This window comes from Eleutherodactylus coqui, chromosome 13 (assembly GCF_035609145.1).
Source record: "Eleutherodactylus coqui strain aEleCoq1 chromosome 13, aEleCoq1.hap1, whole genome shotgun sequence".
Classification (NCBI taxonomy): domain Eukaryota; kingdom Metazoa; phylum Chordata; class Amphibia; order Anura; family Eleutherodactylidae; genus Eleutherodactylus; species Eleutherodactylus coqui.
In genome coordinates, this window is record NC_089849.1 from 40,165,691 (window position 1) to 40,191,411 (window position 25,721).

The window sequence follows — 25,721 nt, forward strand, 5'->3', positions numbered from 1 at the left end:
ATTGTTGATCTTTTGAGGTCTCATGTTGTTCAATTGATTGCCATAGGTGTATAGTGCCAATGATATATCAAGATGGGTCCAGGTATTGACTAGCGCTAGTTATATGATTCCACATATACTTGCTGTAAGGTGTATATATGACATATAATTGACACTGTCTCTTAGGGTAAAGCCCTGTTTGTGCACCTACACATGTGGTCATGCGACTACAGGTGGAAGGTCACACTATCAATGGCTATGGCTTGATGATATCCCTCCCGGTTTTTACGGCGGGATCATTGATCCTGAGCCAGATTGGGGTAAAGATAGTGTATTAACTTAAGTGATAACTAGTAATGAGTAGTATAGAACATGTCAGGCACTTTCCAGCGACTGATGCATGTGGGGGAGGTCCGGTGGAGGCTCCGATCACGTGTTCTGCCAGTTGTGAGTGACGTACAGACTGAAGGAGTCCCTTGATACTGCTGGGTTCAGTGGCCGGATTGCGTGGGAGGAGCCGGGTGTGAGCTCCGATCATGTGCTCTGTCAGCTGACTCTGACGTATACATGGGAAACATACAGATTGAACTCTGTGATGTTAAAGACAGGAGTCCCGGACAGAAGTGACGTCATCAATGTGCGACCTCTCTAGTACCCGTCAGGAACACATGTGAGGGTAAATCAAACACTATGGTTGTATTGATTTTGATTATGCTGCACCGGTGATGTGAAACTGATTCACCCAATGGAGGTGGACATGATGTAATGTGATGTTGTTTCTATGTATGTGATTGGTGGAGGCGGAGTTATGGTAACTATTTAATGTTGGCATGTGTGTATGTAACCCAGCACTTGACAAAGACTCTTCTGAGTTGAAACGTTGTGGGCAATAAAGTTTCTCTGGAATTAACCCCTGAGTGCTGCTCTTATCTACTCTTCTTTGCTATTTGGAATACGGTCCAGGATCCAGGACTTTTGAGAGCGAGCACCTCTTGGAGTGGAATATCTTCCCTGGAGATACACAGGGTTTACGTGTGCTGTGATCCATTTACTATTTGAAATTGCTGGAATGAAGGGAAATGCCAGGTGAAGTGTTAGTAGAAAGGAAGCCACGGAGAGAATCCAATTAGGACGAAAGTAAGCCCACTAAGTTCTAACCTATGGAAATAAATATTAGTTTTGCTTCTCACTCAGTGTCCAATTTAATATTTTGGCATTAAATTTGTGTATTTTGGTCAATAGAGGAATAAAAATGTAACATGCTGTAAGGCCGCCTGCACATGTGGAATCTACAGCAAATACCGCCCTTAGCATGCTATGGCAAAACACGATTTCCTCTACAGGAGCGGTAATTGATTGCGATTTTCCGCTGGCGGACGAGAAATTGCAGCATGATGCAATTCTGTGCGTCTTCCGTGTGAACAGCTTCCATTGAAGTCAATGTAAGCCGTCCTCCCTGCGACACTTCCACAATCACCATTGGGGAAAGGTTGTGGGATCCATGTCATCGCCTAGCAGCAGCGCAGCATAATCTGTACTGCGCATGCGCGCCGGCCGGCACATCCGCATCACAGAATATGAGGATTGCGGACAGGTACGCTGGGGTCACCAGCCAAGCACAGGGTCGGGTTCCGCTGCGGGATCTCACATGCAGAATCCGACCTGGCCGTGTGCAGACGGCCTAAGCCTAACTTCCCACTGGCAAGCATGATATGGGGCCATGAATTCCGCCCCCATATTGCGCTCCCCACCATATGAATTCACAGAGGATATGAAGTGTTTTCATCTTAAAACAGCTGGGGCTATCACAGGCACGACAGAGGATCACAGAGTTTCTCCCATTTCTTTTAATGGGGCAGTGATGCTGCCGCCGGCCCTATTGAGAACCATGGGCGCTGCGATGCGCGAGAGCACGCAAGTAGATAGAACATGTTGCAATTTGTTTCCTGCATCGCATCGCCATGCAGGAAAACATTGTTCATGTGCATGATCCAATTCAAAAAAAGGGGTTCATATTTGTGCGCCTCGTATGAAGCCGGCCTAAAACTGAACTATTTTTGCCCAAACAGTATTGTTCAAAATCCTATCCACTGCACTATTGTGCCCTGTACTTTGTCACACCGCGTTCCTATATGGCCATCTTACAGAGGCATAGGGGCTCATTTATTAACCCTTCCCAATCCAATTTGTATCCTGGTTTTCCTAGGGGGCTTACTCTTTTTCTGCCATTATACAACAGCGCTATCTGCTGGCTAAAGCCAGTACTGCATGAGGTGACACGTTGGATAGGCTCCAACAGCAGAGAGGCTGGCAATATACAGTAAGAGCACCCCAACGGATGTCTTCCAACATCGGAGCTGTACAGCCTTAAATCATAATGTCTTCACAGGTCAGACTGTGGATTGGAAAGAGTTAAGACCCGCATTTCATACACGGATATTAATATGCCGTAAGAAGATGTGCCTAATATATTAAGGAGCACTAGGTGCATCTTGAGCCACACATGCGATAGAAGGGGGAATCTGCCCCATCTGTGGGCTGGAGTAGAATTCATCCATAACTTATACCAGTATTCTAGTGTAAATTATAGTAAATATGACAGGCCATGATGGCCACACCTCCTGCCACCAAGCCCCACCCCCTTTTTAAAAAAGTATTGAGACTGTCGCAAAGCACACAATTTTTGCACAAGAAAACACCACTTCTTCCAACATTACAACTCTTTGACTCCAGAATTATGGCCCACCACCCTTAATAGACTCCCCCCTTTGTGGTCCACATGGTGCTGCCTCTGTAGAGATGCCTGCGTTATATCATATGTTGCAATGCGCTACATTTTTTCTCTCTCACTGACTCCATATTAAAACCATGTGGACCAAACCTACTGTGCGCCTCAGTATAAAGAGGGAGGTACGGTGTGGGTCCAAGCTGGGGGCAGCATATAAATGGATCTGTAATACTTCAGAGTTCATGTGGCCATGCCAAGAAACACCTAATCTTACAACTTGAAGAGTTAACTTTACATCGAACAACGGTTTTTTATTACTGGAAATACATTTATATTTTATGATCAGTTCCTATCTGTGACCACTAGATGGCGCCAGTTCGTTCACCTTATTTCTGCCATTATATCACTTTATGTGCCTTTTGCAGGCGGTTATATTGTCCAGACACAGCTTCATTTAAGGTGTTACATCTGCAGAATTTCTTATGAGCCATTATATAAGGACATAATGGGAACAAACAAGCACCCCCGAGGTCAGTTGTCTCCCCTTTCATCTCTCCACACCAGTGTTTCCCAAACTGGTCCTCACGATCCCCAACAGGTCATGTTTTCAGGATTTCCTCAGTGTTGCACAGGTGATGTAATTATTGTCGGTGCCTCAGACATTGCCACAGGTGTTCTTACTATAGGACATCCTGACAACATGAACTGTTGGTGGTCCCTGAGGACTGGAGTTGGGGAAACTCTGCTCTACCCACTTCTGGAGATGCATGCTTTTTTACATTTTGTGACCTCCATCTGTGTTTTATACCAAACGAATGGCACTTTTTTGCTCATTAAGTCTGATGTTTATAAACTTAGACGTCTGGCTATTATAAGCCACGCCACACTTTACAGTGTCTATTACATTCTTTACGTCACAAGTTACCCAACTGTTTCTCTTCTGTGAATAAAGTTGATATAAACACGCTCGATACCATTCAAAATATATCTATAAAAGTTTCCAAAACTATTTTAAGAAGTGATTCATTTTCTGTAACTGCATGTGACAAACTTTTCTTAATCCTTTTTTTTTTTTTTCTCAAGTTGTCAAGCCCAGCGCTGGAAAGAAAGACGTGTCAAGATGGGGATGTCAGGTGATTAAATAGTCATAAATGTCATTGATGAGATTGATGATATGCAATGTGGTCAAATGGCAAATCAGAAGTAACACAAAGTTTCCTGCCATAATTCCAGTAAGGTTACATGCTGACATGCAGAGTCTACCTGCGCATAGATCATTAACGGGAAGAGACGGATAGATATCTGTGCCTATATCGTAAACTTGTAGAAACACAGAGCAGCACTATCTGTGCCTGCATCATACTGGTCAAGACAGGGAAACACCAGTACTATCTGTGCCCAGATCATTGTCAGGAAGAGACACGGAGCAGCACTAGCTGTGCCTGCATTATACTGGCCAAGACAGGGAAACACCAGTACTACCTGTGCCCAGATCATTGTCAAGAAGAGACACAGAGCAGCACTAGCTGTGCCTGCGTTATACTGGTCAAGACAGGGAAACACCAGTACTATCTGTGCCCAGATCATTGTCAGAAAGAGACACGGAGCAGCATTAGCTGTGCCTGCATTATACTGGTCAAGACAGGGAAACACCAGTACTATCTGTGCCTAGATCATTGTCAGGAAGAAACACGGAGCAGCACTAGCTGTGCCTGCATTCATTATACTGGTCAAGACAGGGAAACACCAGTACTATCTGTGCCTAGATCATTGTCAGGAAAAGACATGGAGCAGCACTACCTGTGCCTGCGTTATACTGGTCAAGACAGGGAAACACCAGTACTATCTGTGCCTAGATCATTGTCAGGAGGAGACACGGAGCAGCACTAGCTGTGCCTGCATCATACTGATCAAGAAAGGGAAACACCAGTACTATCTGTGCCTAGATCATTGTCAGGAAGAGACATGGAGCAGCACTAGCTGTGCCTGCATTATACTGGCCAAGACAGGGAAACACCAGTACTATCTGTGCCTAGATCATTGTCAGGAAGAGACATGGAGCAGCACTAGCTGTGCCTGCATTATACTGGCCAAGACAGGAAAACACCAGTACTATCTGTGCCTAGATCATTGTCAGGAAGAGACATGGAGCAGCACTAGCTGTGCCTGCATTATACTGGCCAAGACAGGGAAACACCAGTACTATCTGTGCCTAGATCATTGTCAGGAAGAGACACGGAGCAGGACTATCTGTACCTGCATCATACTGGTCGAGACGGGGAGGCAGTACTATCTGTGCCTGCATCATTCTGATCGAGAGAGGGAGGCAGTACTATCTGTGCCCAGATCATTGCCAGGAAGAGATACGAAGAAGCACTATCTGAACCAATGTCAGTACTGCCTCCCTATCTCTACCGGTATATTTCTGTGGCTATATCATCTATGAGCAAAGACCATCTTTGCAACATTATTCACATAAAGAGACAGGTGATATTGTCTATGCCAAGGTCATAAACAAAGAGGGATACAATGCTATCACTTCCTATATGGCTTACAGACAAAGACAAGGAGATGTCATTATCTGTGCCTATAGGATTTCTATTTGGACCTAGATGTGCATTAATAATTATTCAACCCCCGTTGCAAAGTAGGTTTCCAATGCGAGAGCAGGCAAAGCAGCCCGAGAACATCACCAAGCCACCGCCATGCTGCACTGTAGGCAGCGAGTTCTTTTCAGTACATTCTTCGTTCTTCCTCCTCCAGACATACCGCTGATTCACAGACTCAAAAAGTTCCAGTTTAGTTTCATCTTTCCACACAACAAAATCCCCAAACCTCTGTGGTTTATTTATATGGTTTTGAGCATATTGGTGACGACTTTGAGCATGAAGCCCTTCAGCATTTAGTATGTGCAAACAGGAATCTCAGTGTCTGCTGCCACCAAATCTTGCTGCAGGTCTTTCCAGCCACTCAAGAGTTTTTGAGTGCCCTCCTCCTTAGGAATCCGGTGAAAGCCGGGGGTATCTTCCGCTTTCTGCCATGTCCCGGTAGTGTAGCCAATGTTCCTTTAACTTTGAACTTGTGAACTACTTCCAACTAGATCTCTAGGAACATTCAGCACCTTTGCTATATTTTTGCAGCTTTTTCTTGCGTTGTGCAAGGCTATGATCTTTTTTCCTAACTTTTTGGACCACTCTGTAGATTTGTCATATTTAACATGCAACAAAACTTCACAGTCAACAAAACCCTAGCCAGTCTATAGGTTGATGGAAGAAGTATAAGCAATACTATAGATAACACTCTTGATCTCCACTTTTGTAAATATATATATATAAAACTGAAAGCCCTCACTGACTGACTGACTGACTGACTGACTGACTCGCCAAAAGTTCTCCAACTTCCCGATATCGTAGAAACATGAATTTTGGCGCAAGCATAGATTATCTCCAAAATAGGAAAAGAAATTGGGTCCCAACTCGATTATTCAATTCTATGCGCAAAAGAATTAGCGTCCAAATTTTACGTACGGAATGTAATTTTTTCACTTTCCGGTGTCATAGAAACGGGAAATTTGGCAGGAGCATTGATTATGTCATAAATAGGAAAAGCTAATGGGTCCCAACTCGATTATTCAATTCTATGCGCAAAAGAATTGGCATCGAAATCTTACGTGCGGAAGGTAATTTTTTCACTTTCCGGTGTCATAGAAACAGGAAATTTGGCACGGGCATTGATTATGTCATAAATAGGAAAGCTAATGGGTCCCAACTCCATTATTCAATTCTATGCGCAAAAGAATTAGCGTCCAAATTTTACATGCGGAATGTAATTTTTTCACTTTCCGGTGTCATAGAAACGTGAAATTTGGCACGAACATTGATTATGTCATAAATAGGAAAAGCTAATGGGTCCCAACTAGATTATTAAATTCTAGCGCAAAAGAATTGGCATCGAAATTTTACATGCGGAATGTAATTTTTTCACTTTCCGGTGTCATAGAAACAGGAAATTTGGCACGAGCATTGATTATGTCATAAATAGGAAAAGCTAATGGGTCCCAACTTGATTATTCAATTCTATGCGCAAAAGTATTAGTGTCCAAATTTTACATACATAATCTAAATCGCTCACTTCCCAATGTCATAGAAACATGAAATTTGGCAGGAGCATTGATTATGTCATAAATAGGAAAAGCTAATGGGTCCCAACTCCATTATTCAATTCTAAGCGCCAAAGAATTAGCGTCCAAATTTTACGTATGTAATCTAATTCTCTTACTTCCTGATGTCATTTTATATAAAGGAAACGTTGCATGGTTGCCTCCCCGTGGTGTTTCCTGGGTAACGCAGAGAACTATGCAAAATGGTGAACATATTTTTTTTCCTCGGTATCTCTAAAGTAACCATGACTTCATAAGCTTTTCCGTGTAAACACCAGATAAACACCAGTACCAAATTAACTCGGGCGAAGCCGGGTATATCAGCTAGTATATACACACATATATATATATATATATATATACACACACACACACATTTTCTATTACTTTGTTATATTGCAAATGTATCGAGGTGTTGCCAATAGTTTTTACATGACACTCATGCTTGGTAGATACAAGAGGTGGACAAAAATATGGAAACACCATACAAAATGCATTATATTTTAATTAGAGATAAGCGAGCGTACTCGCCAAGGGCAAATACTCAAGCGAGTATTGCCTTTTGCGAGTACCTGCCCGCTCGTCTCAAAAGATTCGGGTTCCGGCAGGGGTGAGCGGTGAGTTGCGGTAGTGAGCATGGGGGGGGGGGGGGGGGAGATCTCCCCCCCCCCACCCCACCCCGTTCCTCCCTGCTCTCCCCCGCAGTTCCGCAGTCCCCGCCTGCACCCGAATCTTTTGAGACGAGCGGGCAGGTACTCGCAAAAGGCACTACTCGCTCGAGTATTTGCCCTTAGCGAGTACGCTCGCTCATTTCTAATTTTAATCATTAATACTGAGCTGCCCTTTCGACCTCTGCGTGGCTGAGAGCTTACCTGCCAAATTTGTGTTTATTTCACCTCTTGCCCTGCTCTGGTTGGTTTTGGCAGCCAGCTTGTAATAGCACCTGAGTGGCTTAAACCCCTGACCAATGGAACCTTATTGCTCGGGCAGATGTTCACTTCTGCCCGGCAGCATCTGTGTCATATTAGCTCAACTTAAAATTATTCTCTACATGTCTTATTGAAATATGATTTATAATCCGATGTAACTTAAGGCATGCATTTTGTATGGTGTTTCCATATTTTTGTCTACCCCCTGTAACTGTGCAAACAAAAAAAGAGCTAAAAGATCATAAAACTGCGCTACTTTGTACCATGTGCCAAAATATACTGCTGCCTATTCTTGCTACATATTTCTGTGTCCCAAATATTACATAGTACAACAGTATCAATAATTACACGTGTCTTATCGTACGATGCAACACAACTGCTCACAAGTAATAGATTCCATTAATAGTTGACCTTTGTAAAACTTTTCTTCAGCTCCAAGGTCGCTGGTTCTGATATAGATTTGTGCAGTGAGAGGAAAGAATTTCAGCAAAAATTCACACCTCTGCATTATCCCTCTAACAGTTTAACAGCGAGGCCGTACACGTACTGCGATGACAGCAACACGTTCTTGTCAGGGCTGAGAGGCACTTGGGTCTTTGAAGGCCCTCTAACTGGTTACTGAGAATCCCATCACAGCCGGAGGCAACGGCGTCATCTGAGTGACAGCTGTAAGTGTGAACTCCTGTCGTTGGGCTATAGGACCGTGGGGAGATATATACATACATACAAATGTATGGCCGTAACATTAAAACAGCTGACTGAGGAAGGGAGTAATGTTGATTATCAATGGCGCCTGTTAGGGTTGGGATATATTAGGCAACAAGTGATTAGTCAGTTCTGGAAGTTGAGATGTTGGAAGGAAAGTAGTGAAGCGTAAGGATCAGATGGGCTCTGACAAGGACCAAATTGTGATATGTAGACGACTGGGTCAGAGCATCTCCCAAACGACAAGTTTTGTAGGGTGTTCCTGGTATGTAGTGCTTAGTACCTAGCAAAAGTGGTCCAAGGTGGTATAACCAGCGAACCAGAGACACAATCATGGGTGGTCAAGTCTTATGATGTATGTGGGCAGTGGAGACAGCCCATCTGGTCCAATGCCACAGAAGAGCTACGGTAGGACCAACTGCTTAAAACATTACTGGTGGCCATGATGAAAAGGTGTCCGATCACACGGAACATCGCAGCTTGTTGTATATGGGGCTGGGTAGCTGCTGAGTGCCCATGCTGACCCCATTCAATGTCTGAAAGTACCTACAATGGCCATGAGAGCATCACAACTTGACAGAGCAATGGAAAAAGGTGGCCTAATCTGCTTAATTCCTTTTTCTTTTCCATTATGTGGACCAGGATGCACTGTGGGGGGGGGGGGGGGGGGGGGGAGACAGGCTGGTGGAGGCAAGTTGTTCTAGGCAATGTTCTGCTGGGTACTTGGGTCCTGGCCTCATATGGATGTGACACGTACCACCTACATAATCATTGTACAGACCCAGTAGTCCTTTATGGCAGTGATGTTCCCTAATGGAAGTTCATGTATCCGGTCACACTGCAAAAGCTGTCCAGGAATGGTCTGAAGACCATGACAAAGAATTCATGGTGATGACTTGGCCTTCAAATTGACCAGATCTCAGTCCAATTGAGAATCTGTGGGATGTGCTGGAAAAACAAGTCCGATCCATGGAGGCCGCACTTCACAATTTACAGTACCTAGAGGATCTGCTGCTACTACTGATCTGAGTCCCATACCACAGGACACCTTCAGAGGTCTTGTGGAGTCCAGGCCTCAATGGATCAGAGCTGTTTTGGCAACAACAGGGATAGATATTATACTGCATATTGATAATGGGAATTGTAACACAAAGCTGTAAGAAAGCAATTGTATTTCCCTGGAACATCCCTTTAATATTTGTCTGCATGGCCCAATCGCGCTTCCACTTCATCCTACAGATAGATGACTGTGGATTTTCTAATGGAAAAAATGTTGCCCTATCATAGTGTTTTTACGGGAGCAGTTATCCTCTGGAAGCATTAAATCATCAGCTGGTCCCAATGAAATCAGAAGCTTCCATCTTCAAAAGTGTCATATCTATGGTTAGTAATAGGGCTTGTTGTCATGGGCGTAAGCACATTTCGGTCTCGTGTATTTCGCCTGCTCAGGTGTGTTTTCTGTGCGCGAATGCATAAAATTACCCTGGTTTTGTGTGTATTTAAGCAGCAAATAGTCAGTTTTTTGCGTATGTCATGCACATTTACACACGCCTATTAATTTCAATGGGCTCTTGCGGTGCGCAGCAAGATAGGTCATGCTGCGTACTTTTTAACTGCGATCTGTGCACGTAATATGCTGCGTAAATACGCTTGTGCGAATGATCCCTTAGTCTGTAGAAATAGGGACATAACTTGAATCTCTTGTAACAGAGCCCCCGTGTACCATTTAGAATACAGCTGACTTGCTCGGGATTGTCAGACCCCCTTAAGCACCAGGGCCTGGCTGTGACTGCTCCTCTTGCACCTTCTATAGCTACAACCCTGCTATGAAACCTTGAAAAAGAAGAATTACGAGGGTTTCGTAGGCTTAAACCATTATAAAAGGAAAGTCTGAAGTTCCTATATCTGACAAACATCAAAGTCACTTTCCTGGTGGCTCCGGAGTTATTTTTGGATTGTTTTCTGTAGCAGAGGAAAAAAATACTAAATCTGTTGGCGTTATCAGTCCTCTGGTCCTCTTATCTAGGCTCCAGTGACCTGCACGGCCCGGCTTGTCTATAGATACCCATGCTAGTGCCAACTCTTCTCCCAAACTCGGCCTCCTTACAGATATTGTGTGTTTTCCTGGCCTGTAGGAAAATATATTAACAATGACTGGAGAAGGGATCTCGGGGGTTTAAAATCATGTTAGAGAGTCTTTACAGGGCAAGAACATGCTGAGCCCCCATAACTAGGGTGACTACGTCAGTGCAAGACATAGTAAAAGCTATCTTGGGGATTGCTATATGTTGTCTGACAGGCACAAGGTGGGAGTTGGAGGTTTGTAGATACAGAATTTGGGTGCTTATTCGAGAGGGTCATTCTTCTTCTAAGGGGCACTCCAGACAATTATCTGTTTTTTTTTCACTGGTGATTTAGTCATCTGGACTTAATAATTAGTCGCACATGTTGTAATAGAAATAGAGTATTTTTGATGGACTTGTCGTTACGTCCGTCCTGAACTGCCAATGGAAACCTGAGGTCACTTGGTACTAATGCAGTCGAACAGACGTGTCAGCTTGCTTTACGGGTGGTTAAATGCAGAAACAGACAGACAAACATGGCACTAATATCCACCTATCAACGGACAAGTGGGACAGGATAATTCTTGGGTATCCACTTACCAACGGAGGAGTAGGACAAACAAGAATCGGGCGTCCAACAACCAGTGGACGGGTGGAACAGACATGGGACGGAATACAGACATAAACCAGGACTGACAAACCCCCCAAGACACTTACCAAGCATACCTGCATGCATAAACAGATGGAATAGATTAGGTACAAGGTATTGGTTCGTTGATTCGCCAAGTCACTTAAGCCCGCAAGCCCACTTCAATGGTCCTCGTTGTCTCGCAGGTTCCTACTCTAATGAGACAACTAACCCCAAGAAACCGGTTTGCAAGCAGGGTGATCGTCCCGATAGGGACGACCCCACACTGGAACCTATGAACCTGTCTCACCCTTGATGGTAAACAATCTAAGCAGCACAGGACACAGTTCATACTAACACAGTATGGAACGCATACATAACTGAATAGGACTGTTTACACTGCATGTCTGGCAACCAGCTCAGACACACAAAATACATTGCAGCTCACACCCACTGAGCAACAAGCTTGAATGCAAACCCAAGGGGAAATAAGGAACACCAGCAGCTTTAAGCCAGAGAGCTGATATTTATATGCAACAGACCAGTGATGATTGGCTGACTGGAGAACACCACACCCAGCCAGCTCAATCATGCCACACCTGTGCAAATGTGCTCCTGAAAACCCATAAATACTACAGGTCCCAGAAGCAAACTAACACTTGCGTTTATATACTGCAGCTAATTAGAAGAGGCAGAGCTGTAAGGAGAGGAGAGAGCAGCTTCGTGAACCAATTATGAGCCAATTAGGAGACAGAGGTGTGTCTCGGACTATTTCAAGACTCACTGTAGGCATTGTAGATAAACTGTAGTCACAGGTCACAACTCAGTCTTAATGCAGTTGAGCAAAAAATAGTTTGCAAGTACTGAGGAATATAAGCAGCAAGCTTCACCTATATGTACTCACTTACCTGTTGCTTTTCTGCTCACAACTGGATATTTGTTTTAATCTACACCCCTGTAACAGGTGCACTACGGGAGGTGCTGGAGAGGGACTGTTTGGAAGTGGTTAATAAACATATAGTATGGTAAGCAGAGGAAGGACACATGTCCATCCAGTTCAGCCTACCCCATCTTCTCCCTCAATGTTGATCCAGAAAAAGGGAAAAAAACAGAAGTAGAAGCCAATTTCCCCATCTAAGGGGAAAAATTCCTTCCTGACACCAATCTGGCAATCAGAATAATCCCAGGATCACCGACCCTTCTGAACATGTAATATTGTATCGGTCAAGAAAAGCGTCCCGGTCCCTCTTGAAGTCTTTTATTAACTTCGTCATCACCACATCCTCAGGCAGAGAGTTCCATAGTCTCACTGCTCTTACAGTAAAGAACCCGCTTCTTTGTCGGGGTAGAAATCTTCTTCTAGACAGTAGAGGGCGCCCCTTTGTTACAGTCACAGTCCTGGGTATAATAGATGATGGGAGAGATCTCTGTATTGTCCCCTGATATATTTATACATGGTTATTAGGTCGCCCCTCAGCTGTCTTTTATCTAAACTAAACCCCAATTTTGATAACCTCTCTGGGTATTGTAGTCCGCCCATTCCATTTATTACTTTAGTTGCTCGCCTTTGTACCCGCACAGGCTCTGATATGTCCTTCTTGAGTACCGGTGCCCAAAACTGTCCACAATATTCCATGTCTGGTCTGACCAGTGACTTGTAAAGAGGAAGAACAATGTTCTTGTCACGTGCCCTTAGACTTTCTTGATGCACCCCAAGATCATATTTGCCTGGTCAGCAGCTGCCTGACACTGGTTACTCAAGTTAAGCTTACAGTTAACTAAAATCCTCAAGTCCTTTTCCATGTCAGTTTTACCCAGTCGCTTCACAAATGTTATATTAGATATATATATATATATATATATATATATATATATATATATATCTATGATGATGATTATCCGTTCAGTCGCATCCGACCTTCGGTCTATGGATCAATGTTCTGAATGTTCTTTCAGTTTGGCTATTGACATATTCGTGGTGGCCTTGATTGTATCTAGCCATCTTGTTCTTTGTCATCCTGATCTTCTCTTCCCACTGACCTTGCCGAGCATCAGTCCTGTTTCCAGTGAGTTAGCGCACATCCCGTGTCCAAAACAAGAGAGCCGCTGTTTGATGATTTTGCCCCTAGTGATATTTTTGGTTTGCCGCGATCTAACACTACCTTGTTCGCTGTCATGGCGGTCCAAGGTATCCGTAGCATTCTCACCCAACCCCATAGTTCAAACGCATCCATTTTCCTTCTGTTTTCCTGAGCGTCAGACTTTCGCGACCATACGCCGTTATGGGAAAGACGATTGGACTGACCAGTCTGGTTTTTGCTGCAATGCTAATATCCTTGTTTTTCCAGATCTTTTCTATTCCTTGCATTGCAATCCTACCAAGTGTGACCCGTCTCTTGATCTCAGGTCCAGTGTGTATATACATATATATATATATATATATATATATATATATATATATATACACATACATACATACATACACAAAGGATCTAAAAAGTCTAGACGTCCTTGTTAAAATGCCACGTTTTTATTATGTTAAAAAAATTCTACAAAGCATTTCAGCTATATTTCCACCTTCAGTGTGACCCGTTATCTGTACAATTTCATTGAAAAACAAAATTTAAATCTTTTAGGGTGGAAAAAAAATAATGTGGCTACATAAATATACACACCCTAAAACTAATAGTTTGTGGATGTACCCTTTGACTTTATGACAGCATTCAGTCTTTTTGGCTGGGTGTCTATCAGCATGGCACATCTTGAATTGCCAATCTTTGCCCACTCTTCCATGCAAAAGAGATCCAAATCTGTCAGATTTCGGGGCATCTCGTTTGTAGCACCCTCTTCAGGTCAACCCACAGATCTTCAATGGGGTTCAGATCTGGGCTCTGGCTCGGCCATTCAAAAACGTTGTTGTTCTTCTGGCAAAGCCATTCTTTTGTTGATTTGGAGGTCTGCTTTGGATTGTTGTCATGCTGAAAGGTGAAATTCCTCTTTATCTTCAGGTTTTTAGCCGAGGCCTGAAGGATTTGTGCCAAAATGGACTGATATTTGGAACGGTTCATAATTCCCTCCACCTTGACTAAAGCTCCAGTTCCAGCAGCAGAAAAACATCCCCGAAGCATAATGCTGCCTCCACCATCTTCACTGCGGGTATGGTGATCTTTTGGTGATGCGCAGTGTTGGTTTTGTGTCAAACATACCTTTTGGAATTATGGCCAAAAAGTGCAAATTCAGTCTCATCAGACCAGAACTTACCCCTGGTAGACTTGATGTAGGTTTCGGCAAAACATAACTGGGCTTGGATGTTTTTGTTAGAAATGGCTTCCATCTTACCCTCCTACCTCACAGCCCAGACATTTTAAGAATACTGGAGATGTTTGTCACATGCACTACACAACCAGTACTTGCCACAAAATCATGCAGCTCCTTTAACCCTTTAGTGACCAAGCCTGTTTGCACCTTAATGACCAGACCAAATTTTGGAAATCTGACATGTCACTTTGACATAGCATAACTCCGTAAAGGTTTTGCTTATCCAAGTGATTCTGACATTGTTTTTTCGCCACATGTTGTACTTCATGTAGGTGGTGAAAATAGTCCGATAGAATTTGTGTATATTTATTAAAAGTGCCAAAATTGGGAAAATTTTGAAAAAAAATTCATTTTTTCACATTTTCAACTGCGATATCTCAAATATGTGCAAACATACTGTACAAATTCTTGATAAGATATATATTTCCATCTGTTTACTTTATTCTGGGCGCACATTAGAAAAAGTTCAGTTTTTTTTAAACCATTTAAGAGACGTGCAAATTTAACATTGATTTTCAGCATTTTGAGGAACACTTTATTTTCCGGCACCAAGCCGAGATTACAAAGGCTCATAGGTGTCAGAATGATAGATACCCCCACAAATGACCCTATTTTAAAAACTACACCCCTTAATGTATTCACTGAGGGGGGTCAGGAGTATTTTTACCTCCCAGATTTTTTTCAGGAATTAATGCAATTTAGAGGAGAAAAAATAAAATTTCATGTTTTTGCAAATATGCCATTTAAAAGATGGGATTTTTTTTCTATAATGCACATGAAAATGCGTATTTGCACCCAAAATATCTACCCCTGTTTGTCCGGTGTTCAGAAACATACCCATAGTAGCCCTAATCTTCTGTCCATATGCACAACGGGGCCCAAACCGAACAGAGCAGACGGTGACTTTCAGAACAGTCATTTTGCTTGAAGGCGATTTCAGCCCCATTGCCCAATTGTAGAGCCCTTGATGGACCAAAATGACAGAGAACCCCACAAATGACCGCATTTTGAAAACTAGACCCCTTAACGAATTCCTCTAGGGGTGTACTGTGTATTTTGACCCCACGGTTTTTGAATGAATCTAAGCAAAGCAGAAGGAAAAAATTAAAATTTTCATGTTTTTGGCAATCATGTCACTTTTAAACCCGTTTTTTTTTTGGACAGCACACATATAAATGAAGACTTTCACCCCAAAATAGATACCCCCCTAAAATTATGTCCGTATTCACAACGGGGCCCAAAACAAAAAGGAGCAGCCAGTGGCTTTTAGAACAGACATTTTGCGTGAAGGCGTTTTAGGCCCCATTGCCCACTTGTAGAACCCTTGAGCGGCCAAAACGACAGAGGACCGCACAAATGACCCCATTTTGAAAACTAGACCACTTAACGCATACACCTAGGGGTGTACTGTATATTTTAACCCCACAGTTTTTGAATGAATCTGAGCAAAGCAGATGGAAAAAATTACGATTTTAATTTTTTTGGCAGTTGTGTCATTTTAAAAACATGTTTTTTGTACAGCGTACATAAGAATGAAAAAGTTCCCCCCAAAATGGATACCCCCTTTTGTCCCGTTTTCAGAGACATACCCATTGTGGCCTTAATATTATGTCTGTATGCACAACGGGACTCAAAAGGAAAGGCGCATCAAACTTCAACTGTGTCTTCACTTTTACGTAATCACCATTATCTATTGGATAACAGCGATCATGTGACCGGAAACCACTCACTGCGGCCCTTGGTCACTGCTCCAGGCTCTTGGCTACATTTAGTAGCCAGGAGCAAGGAGACTTTGAATTTCCAGGGCCCTCAACAGCTTTTGCGCTTGCGTCCGCCATTTTGCTAATGGGCACATGTGCCAAAGTTGGGGAAAGGTCCGTGGATAAAGATCCCGTCGGGGGACATCGCCGGAGGCCTTAGGTAAGTAATTTCACCTCCCCTCACGAATCTGATCTGTGATTGGAGGTGAAATTTTCACCTTTTTTACTTTTACGTGATCGCTGTTTTCAATTGGAAAACGGCAATCACGTGACCAGGAACCGCGTTTTGCGGGCCCCGGTGAAATCTCCAGGCTCTCGGCTACGTTTGGTAGCCAGGAGCAGGGAGATTTTAAATTACCCTGGCAATCTGCGCCTTTTGCACATGCGTCCGCCATCTTGGCGGCGGGCGCGTGCGCAGAAGCCGTGGTGAAGTCTACGGATAAATGCGGTGCCTTAGGTACGTTATTTCATCTCCCCACACGGATATGGTCCGTGAGGGGAGATGAAACTTAAACTTTTTTTTCTTTTCTTTTTTTACTTTTTAAAAACTTTTTTTTACTTTACATGATTGCTGCTATCCATTGGATAGCAGCGATCATGTGACCGGGAACCACATACAGCGGCTCCCGGTGACATCCCTCTGCTCTCGGCTACACATGGGAGCCGGGAGCAGAAGCATTTTTAAATTTCCCGGGCCGCACGCGCCCGACGTATGACGTCCGGCGCGCATGTGCAAAAGGCGCCGACGGGACCTGGAGGCTGGGACACCGCCAGTCATCGGGGCGAAGGCGGGTGAGTACTTTCAGCTGCCCCGATGGATCCGATCCACCGGGGCAGCTGAATCTTTCACTTTTTTAAACTTTTTACTAACTTTTATATGATCGCCGGCATTCGGTAAATGCCGGCGATCATGTGACCGGGGGAGGGGACCCGCGGCCCGGAATGGCAGCTCCAGGTTGCCGGCTACCTCCGGGAGCCGGCAGCATGGAGCTGTCACGTCCTCAGCTTGCAGGGCCTTAATCCCTGCAGGAAACATATTTCTACATCCTCAGGGAATAAGGCCCAGCAAGTGAGGACATAAAAAGACTATGGGCCGGTCGTTAAGGGGTTAATGTTGCTGTCAGCCTCTTGGCAGCTTCCTGGACTAATTTTCTTTGTCTTTTCATTAATTTTTGAGGGATGTCCAGTTCTTGGTAATGTCACTGTTGTGCCAAATTTACTCCACTTCTTGCTGACCATCTTCACTGTTCCTGGTATATGTAATGCCTTGGACATGTTTTGGTCCCCTTCTCCTGACTGATACCTCCCAACAATCAGATCCCTTTGATGTGTTGAAAGCCCTTATGCACCAACTGAGAAAATGTCAGGAAAATCCTCCTGGAAGAGCTGAACTTTATATTGGGGAAATCAGAATCCCTGTTAATAATGGCAGCGAAGTACTGGCTACTATATAACATGAACTTATATGTCATTGGCTCATTCTGAACACAACCACATCCCCAAATATAAGAGGATGTTCACTCTTACGCAACCACATTATTTTAGTTAGTTTTATTTTTCCACCCTAAAAGAATTCAGCTGTTTTTTCAATAGAAAGATACAAATAATGGGTCACATTGAGGGTGGAAATCCGAAATGTTGACTTTTTTTAACATGAAAAAACATGGTATTAACAGAGACATGTGAACATATATATGATATGTGGTTCCACCCTTGGCTTATAAAAGGGCTCTCGAAGGCTCCTTGTGTGTAGTGATCTCTTCTTATTGACCACTAGACGCCTCTACGATGTGAAGAAGAGATTTCACCTGTCACCCAGTTGACAGAGTTTAAGAGATGGTGCATTATTGGAATGTGAGAAGCTGCATGGTCGTATCGATGAATTGCCCACCCGTATCACATCTTGTATCCAAGCTAGAGACGGTACAACAGGATACTAGAGCCTCCATGCCCGCCCCGTATCACATCTTGTATCCAAGCTAGAGACGACCCAACAGGGTACTAGAGCCTCCATGCCCACCCGTATCACATCTTGTATCCAAGCTAGAGACGACCCAACAGGGTACTAGAGCCTCCATGCCCACACGTATCACATCTTGTATCCAAGCTAGAGACGACTCAACAGAGTACTAGAGCCTCCATGCCCACTTGTATCACATCCCTTATCCAAGCTACAGATGGCCCAACAGGGTACTAGAGCCTCCATGCCTGCCTGTATCACATCTTGTATCCAAGCTAGAGACGGTACAACAGGATACTAGAACCTCCATGCCCGCCCCCTATCACATCTTGTATCCAAGCTAGAGACGACCCAACAGGGTACTAGAGCCTCCATGCCCACCCGTATCACATCTTGTATCCAAGCTAGAGACGGTACAACAGGATACTAGAGCCTCCATGCCCGCCCCGTATCACATCTTGTATCCAAGCTAGAGACGACCCAACAGGGTACTAGAGCCTCCATGCCCACCCGTATCACATCTTGTATCCAAGCTAGAGACGATCCAACAGGGTACTAGAGCCTCCATGCCCGCCCCGTATCACATCTTGTATCCAAGCTAGAGACGACCCAACAGGGTACTAGAGCCTCCATGCCCACCCGTATCACATCTTGTATCCAAGCTAGAGACGACCCAACAGAGTACTAGAGCCTCCATGCCCACTTGTATCACATCCCTTATCCAAGCTACAGATGGCCCAACAGGGTACTAGAGCCTCCATGCCTGCCTGTATCACATCTTGTATCCAAGCTAGAGACGGTACAACAGGATACTAGAGCCTCCATGCCCGCCCCCTATCACATCTTGTATCCAAGCTAGAGCCGACCCAACAGGGTACTAGTGTGAGGGTATATATATATATTGCCATATGTTTTTTATGCTTTTATACCTGTATGCAAGTTTTATTCAATTCCAAATGAAAAAAACTTATATGTCGCCTTACATCAGATATTCCAAGAGGCCTTGCCAGGCGAAGACAAAAACGTATCTTGAACAAAATGTATCTTAAACACAGCAAAGAAGAACCAGACATGAAGGACACATGTACTTGGCCGTTTTCCCAGAAACAAGATATCAAGATGTTCAAATGTACATAATTTTCACTGTCTTAGGCCAGAAATCCGGACTTCCCATATATGGAGAATACATGTTTGGCCGTTTTCTTAGAATTGAGTGGGTGATTCTTTGTACTGGAGTTAATTGAATACGTGATTTTCTGTACGTAAGCCAGAGGCGCCGTAGCAAGGCCGGAAATCCGGACTGCCCATATATGGTTATGAGCCCATCACCCCCTTGGGGATGGGACAAAGGGTATAAGATCTCATGTAATCTGTAATAAAGCACGACGTTGGCACAGCCGAGAGCCATGTCCCGTGTGAGGAATGATGCCAGATCCCTGTGTGGTGTCTCTTCTTACCGCCGGCAACGGGGCAAGTGGGGTGGGCCCGATTGGTGCTGTACTTAGAATTTTAACCCTGATAAATGGCGCCCGAACGTGCGGCGACAAAACCGGAGCTTACAACGCATTCCACCCGGATCCACGCCGCAGAGAAACCGTCCTGCTGCAAACCGAGCCTGATCAACTCACTTAGAACTCCAGGTAAGACCGGCATATATTTATGTTGTGTTTTATACTGCGAGTCTTGCAGCAGGACTGACTATCTGTGGTTTGTGACCGGACGGGTTGGGTTAAGAGTTCTACACGGTAACTCGTGTGGGCTCCGGGTTTGCCGTCATGGACCACTGACCGTGATATGCGCACCAATGGCTCACCCAGAAACTAGTCTGTAGTTTATTTGTTGTTGAAGTCCGTAGTGTTTTAGCGATAGTGGAGATTGTTTGATTGTTTGGTGTATCTGCAGAAGTTTTTTTTCTCTTTCTTTTCATTTAATCTCACAAGAGAAGGGACCCTCAGTTTAGTTTAGTTAGTTGTTAATGGTTTAGCAGAGAGGGATGCATTTTGTGAGATAAGGCTTCATAAGAGAAGGGACTCTCGGTCGGTTTGCCTTATATATGGGGCTAGCGATTTGATTTCAGAGAGATGCATTTTATGGGGCTGGTTCCATAAGGAGAAGGGACCCTCGGTTGTTCTGCCGGTATATAAGGGCCTGACAATTTGAAAATTAAGAGGGATGCATTCTATGGAGCGTGTTATTATTATTATTATTGTTGTTGTTCTAATATGCGTAAGATCTTATTAAAGAAGATAGAGTCCCTCAAGGGCTGCCGCCGTGTGGATGAATCTGTAAAATGTAAGAAAACTCTAATGAAAATGTGTGACACCGACCCGCACGGCAGATTACAAAATGGTGTCTGGGAGGAGGTCTTTAGGACCCAGAGGTGCCTTGGAAGATCAGGTTTTGCTAGACAGTACTGGAGGAGGAGGAGAGAGAGAGAGACAGTCAGAGAAAGTTAGGTATATACACATTATTTGTTTAAGAAAGTATCCGTAAGTGAAATGTTGAAAAGTACAGTAAGTGATCAAGAGGGCGTCAGGAGAGTGTCTATTAAAGGTTATATTGGCAGTTAGGTAGGGAAGAGAAAGTGCTGAAGGAGCAAGCAAGTCGATAAGGAAGTTACAATGCATGTGATTTGTTGGCAAAGAAAGAGATGAAAATGTGTATAATACAAGATAGATAATAGATAATATGTATAATCCATACTAGGTGGATATATATGTGTATATATATATATACTGTATGTGCAAATAGTTAACTGAGCTTGCTTTTAGGGGAGAAGAGTTTGTTGACATGTAGCTGCGAGTCTGTGTAGCCTTCCAAGGTCGGAAGATAACAGCGAGAGAGAAAATGCAATAACAACCTTGGTTAATATCTTTGCTTGTTTGCAATGAATTGAAATGAATTTAATTAGTTATACTGTCTTAGTAGGCAGGGAAATATAGCAATTTCTAAAACATATATTCTTACTTATACAGGGGTTGAAAATGAAGAACATGTTGTGCTGTATTTATGAGTTCAAATGCAGGGCTGTTCAGTCAGTGAATGCATATTAAGAGATGTTTTAAAAAAGGGTGGGGGCTTTCAGAATTCACTCCAAATTCAGGGTCACAGATTCTAAAACACTTAAGTGTTTAATACAGCATATAATAGCTTCAGTAGATAAGAAATATAGAATATTTCAGTCACTCAGCAAACTTTTTCACATAATTTGTCATAGATAGCGCTCATTCACAATCTCATCTCAATAGAATTATGTACTTTATAAGATAATAGCACTCACCTCAATGTTTTTCAATTGATGATGTATGTTTGTCAAACTTTTTTTTTTTTTTCTGTGCATCTGTATGTACTGGTACACCTTCAAGGGGGGTGACGGAGCAGACTTGAGAGCATGGATGGATGTGAGTTAGTGACCCGTGTTCGGGCTGTGGTGGAATGTGTGATGTGGATAATTGACTGGGGATAAATGTCCTCCCCATGCATGGGACTTTGCTTGGTTGAGATGTGGACGTGTGGACGGTTAAGCTGAAATGGAGCTGAGAAGACGGACGCACGGAGCCAATATCGAAGGGGTGGAGCTAGATGATGTAATAGTACGTAGTAATGTTTCATCCTTCTTGTCCAAGGGAGGGGTGAGGAGCGTGAGCAGCTAGTAAAAGTTTTTGTTTTGTTTTGTTTTGTCTCCCGTCTCAAATTTTGATAAGAAATTGCAGGCAGGAACAGACTAATAATGAATTCACTTAAAGGGATCTCACATTTCAAATATTAATAGATGTTTTGTAGATTATTCTGCCCCGGTGTAACTCATGTCTGTTATTGGTGCTAACATCTTACAGGCCTTATCTGCATCCATCAAATCTTTTTACAATGTTGTATTAACCTAAACCCGGCTACTATTGTTCCAATTGAGTACCCTGGTTTAAAGGGGGGGAGGAGAAGGCATAGGTGATCTAGGTATTGCAAGTCAGCCATTTTAGGTATTGCAAGTCAGCCATTTTAGGTATTGCAAGTCAGCCATTTTAGGTATTGCAAGTCAGCCATTTTTAAATTTTTTTGCAAGTCATTTTTAAATTTTTAAATTTTTTGCAACAAGGTTCTGATCTTTTTGAAATACAATATCAGCCTGATTGTCTAGCAGTGATGCAACAAGAAAATTTAAGTTTAAAAAGTTACTGAAAGCTCTTGCTAATAATGCATATTTTGAGTTGTTTTTTATAGATGGTACCAGGGTGATGGACGACTCCACACTGGATATACGGTGGTTACACAACAAGATGTCCTAAAAAGCAGAATGTCTCCGCATGTCGCAGTACAAGAAGCGGAATTAAAAGCACTCACGGAGGCGTGTGGAGTGGTAGAAGGTAAGACGGCAAACATTTACACTGACTCCCGGTATGCATTTGGCATAGCTCATGATTAAGGCCCAACATGGAAGGCCAGACAGTTTTTTACCACAGCAGGACAGCCAATTAAGAATGTTGCAGCGGTGCAGTCTCATGGAGACCCTACTTCTACCTGACAAGGTGGAAAGCTCACACCAATCCCTACACCGGAGAAACAAGAGGCAACGCCATCACAGGCCACACAGCAAAGGCAGCGGCCCTCAAGCCGTGGAAGAAAGAAGAAAAGAAGAATTTGATAATAACTTTGGACTTTGACTACTTTGATATGAACTTGGACTTTGACTACACTTGGACTTTGATAAAAACTTGGACTTTGATATGCTAAAGACTTTACAGTTAAGAAAAAGACAAATGGACTAAAAAGGGACGGCGTATGGTGAACAGTCAACAGCACTTGCCTACCATGGTCCCTGTGCCCCATGATGGCCCAGCTGACGCACGAAAAGACGCACCTCTCAAAGCAGTAATGATGTCGATGCTTGAACAAGGACGGGTGGCTCCTTGGTTTTCTGTAGCTGCTGCATCATTTGTCCAGTTTTGCATGATCTTTGCCGTAAGCAACAGGGCAGAAGTAAATTTGCCACACCACACTTGCCGGGGCCACTCTACCCATTTCAGGGATTGCAAATTGGCTACACTCAGCTCCTACTTGTTGGGAAGCATGAATATGTGCTTGTTGATGTTGATGTTTTTCAGGTTGGAGACCTACCCTGTTACCAAAGTAAATAAGCAGGTAATCGCACAGAAGCTCATGAATGAGGTAATCTGCAGATACGGGGTACCGGAAGTGATTGAGTCAAACAAAGGTACACACTTCACAGGTGAAATAATGCAACACATCATGTCTGCTTTAGGTATATTCCAGGCTTTTCACACACCCTACCATCCGCGGAGTAGGGGGAAAGTAGATACAAAAGGCAATAGAGGAAACGGGTAAATTTTGAATTGAGTATCTTTCATTAGTTTTTCTTTTTCTCCGGAGGATACATGCCACAGTATCAGAGTTTGGGGAATGATTTTCTTGTTAATTTTGTCATAGGCCTCCCCAAGGAATTGTCAATAATGTATTCTGCAGTCTCTGCTTTTCTCCCAGGTCCTACAGATGAGTGTCACAATCTAAAACCAGGTGACAGAGTCTATGTGAAAAAGTTTGAGAGAGAAACCCGGTTTGAATGTCCTTACCAGATGTTGTTCACCACCCCAACTGCAGTCAAGCTCGAAGGAAAGCCCACTTGGATCCACACTTCGCACTGAAAAAACTAATGATCCTGTATATCCTTTACATGCTATAATGTGGTACAATTCCTCTAACACACACACCTTTGACTACTGTACACTAGCCCCCTGTTTCAGAACAAATTAATACAATCAAATGTGCAATATGAAGACTACACTGAGGGTGAGAATCCAACACCGCATCGTGCTAAGAGAGACATTGACACTCTAGGTGGTAACTTTGACCCACATGTACATGTAGATGCAATAGGAGTGCCAAGGGGGGTGCCACATGAATTTAATTCTAGAGATCAGTTTAAAGCAGGTTTTGAGTCCTTATTTGCTTTTGTCACTGTTAATAATAATGTAGATTGGATGAATTATATCTTTTACAATCAGCAGAGGTTTGTAAACTACACCAGAGATGCTTTGCAAGGGTTAGCTGACCAGTTAGGGCCCACTGCATCCATGGCGTTCCAAAATAGAGTGGCCGTGGATATGATTTTAGCAGAAAGAGGTGGGGTATGTAATTTCCTGTTTGTGTATTATCCCTTTAATGTGACGCCAAAATTTCCCTTGTTTGAAAAAAAATGAAGAGCCAGTTCCGATAATGCCAACCAGGTACGTTACCAGAAGAATGGAGAGATGGACTAGTACGGGGTCTGCCCCGGTCTCATAAGATGGACTGTCAGTGGACTTCCCATTTGCCTAGGGAAAGTGCAGAAGACCTTAGGTTCCGGCGAGGGCACACCCTGTGGGGTGTTAACTTGTACAGATAGAGGGTATGGATGCCCGGAAATAAGCCCAGGGAATCCATGGCCTCCTTCTGAGGTGAGGTAGGGATCCCTTCCCTTTTAGGAGTAGGGACTTACGGGCAGTGGAGAAACCCTGACGCAAGGGAGAGACGACCGAGGAAGAGTGCAAGGTCTGATGCTTGATCTCCATATTAAGTTTTTTAGGGGGGTTTGTGAGGGTATATATATATATTGCCATATGTTTTTTATGCTTTTATACCTGTATGCAAGTTTTATTCAATTCCAAATGAAAAAAACTTATATGTCGCCTTACATCAGATATTCCAAGAGGCCTTGCCAGGCGAAGACAAAAACGTATCTTGAACAAAATGTATCTTAAACACAGCAAAGAAGAACCAGACATGAAGGACGCATGTACTTGGCCGTTTTCCCAGAAACAAGATATCAAGATGTTCAAATGTACATAATTTTCACTGTCTTAGGCCAGAAAACCGGACTTCCCATATATGGAGAATACATGTTTGGCCGTTTTCTTAGAATTGAGTGGGTGATTCTTTGTACTGGAGTTAATTGAATACGTGATTTTCTGTACGTAAGCCAGAGGCGCCGTAGCAAGGCCGGAAATCCGGACTGCCCATATATGGTTATGAGCCCATCACCCCCTTGGGGATGGGACAAAGGGTATAAGATCTCATGTAATCTGTAATAAAGCACGACGTTGGCACAGCCGAGAGCCATGTCCCGTGTGAGGAATGATACCAGATCCCTGTGTGGTGTCTCTTCTTACCGCCGGCAACGGGGCAAGTGGGGTGGGCCCGATTGGTGCTGTACTTAGAATTTTAACCCTGATACTAGAGCCTCCATGCCCCCCGTATCACATCTTGTATCCAAGCTAGAGACGACCCAACAGGGTACTAGAGCCTCTATGCCCCCCGTATCACATCTTGTATCCAAGCTAGAGGCGGTACAACAGGGTTCTAGAGCTTCCATGCTCACCTGTACAACATCTTGTATCTAAGCTAGAGGCGGTACAACAAGGTACTAGAACCTCCATGCCTGACCATATCACATCTTGTATCCAAGCTAGAGGAGGTACAACAGGGTACTAGAGCCTCCATG

General features: G+C 43.6%; 1 long non-coding RNA gene across 1 annotated transcript; it reads left to right on the plus strand.

The window, feature by feature from the left end:
• Positions 1-8: 8 nt before the first annotated feature.
• LOC136588264 (uncharacterized) lies at positions 9-25,365 on the plus strand. Its single transcript, XR_010787561.1, has 3 exons — positions 9-655; positions 3,791-3,840; positions 22,448-25,365. It is a non-coding gene; the product is annotated as an uncharacterized lncRNA (long non-coding RNA).
• Positions 25,366-25,721: the final 356 nt, after the last annotated feature.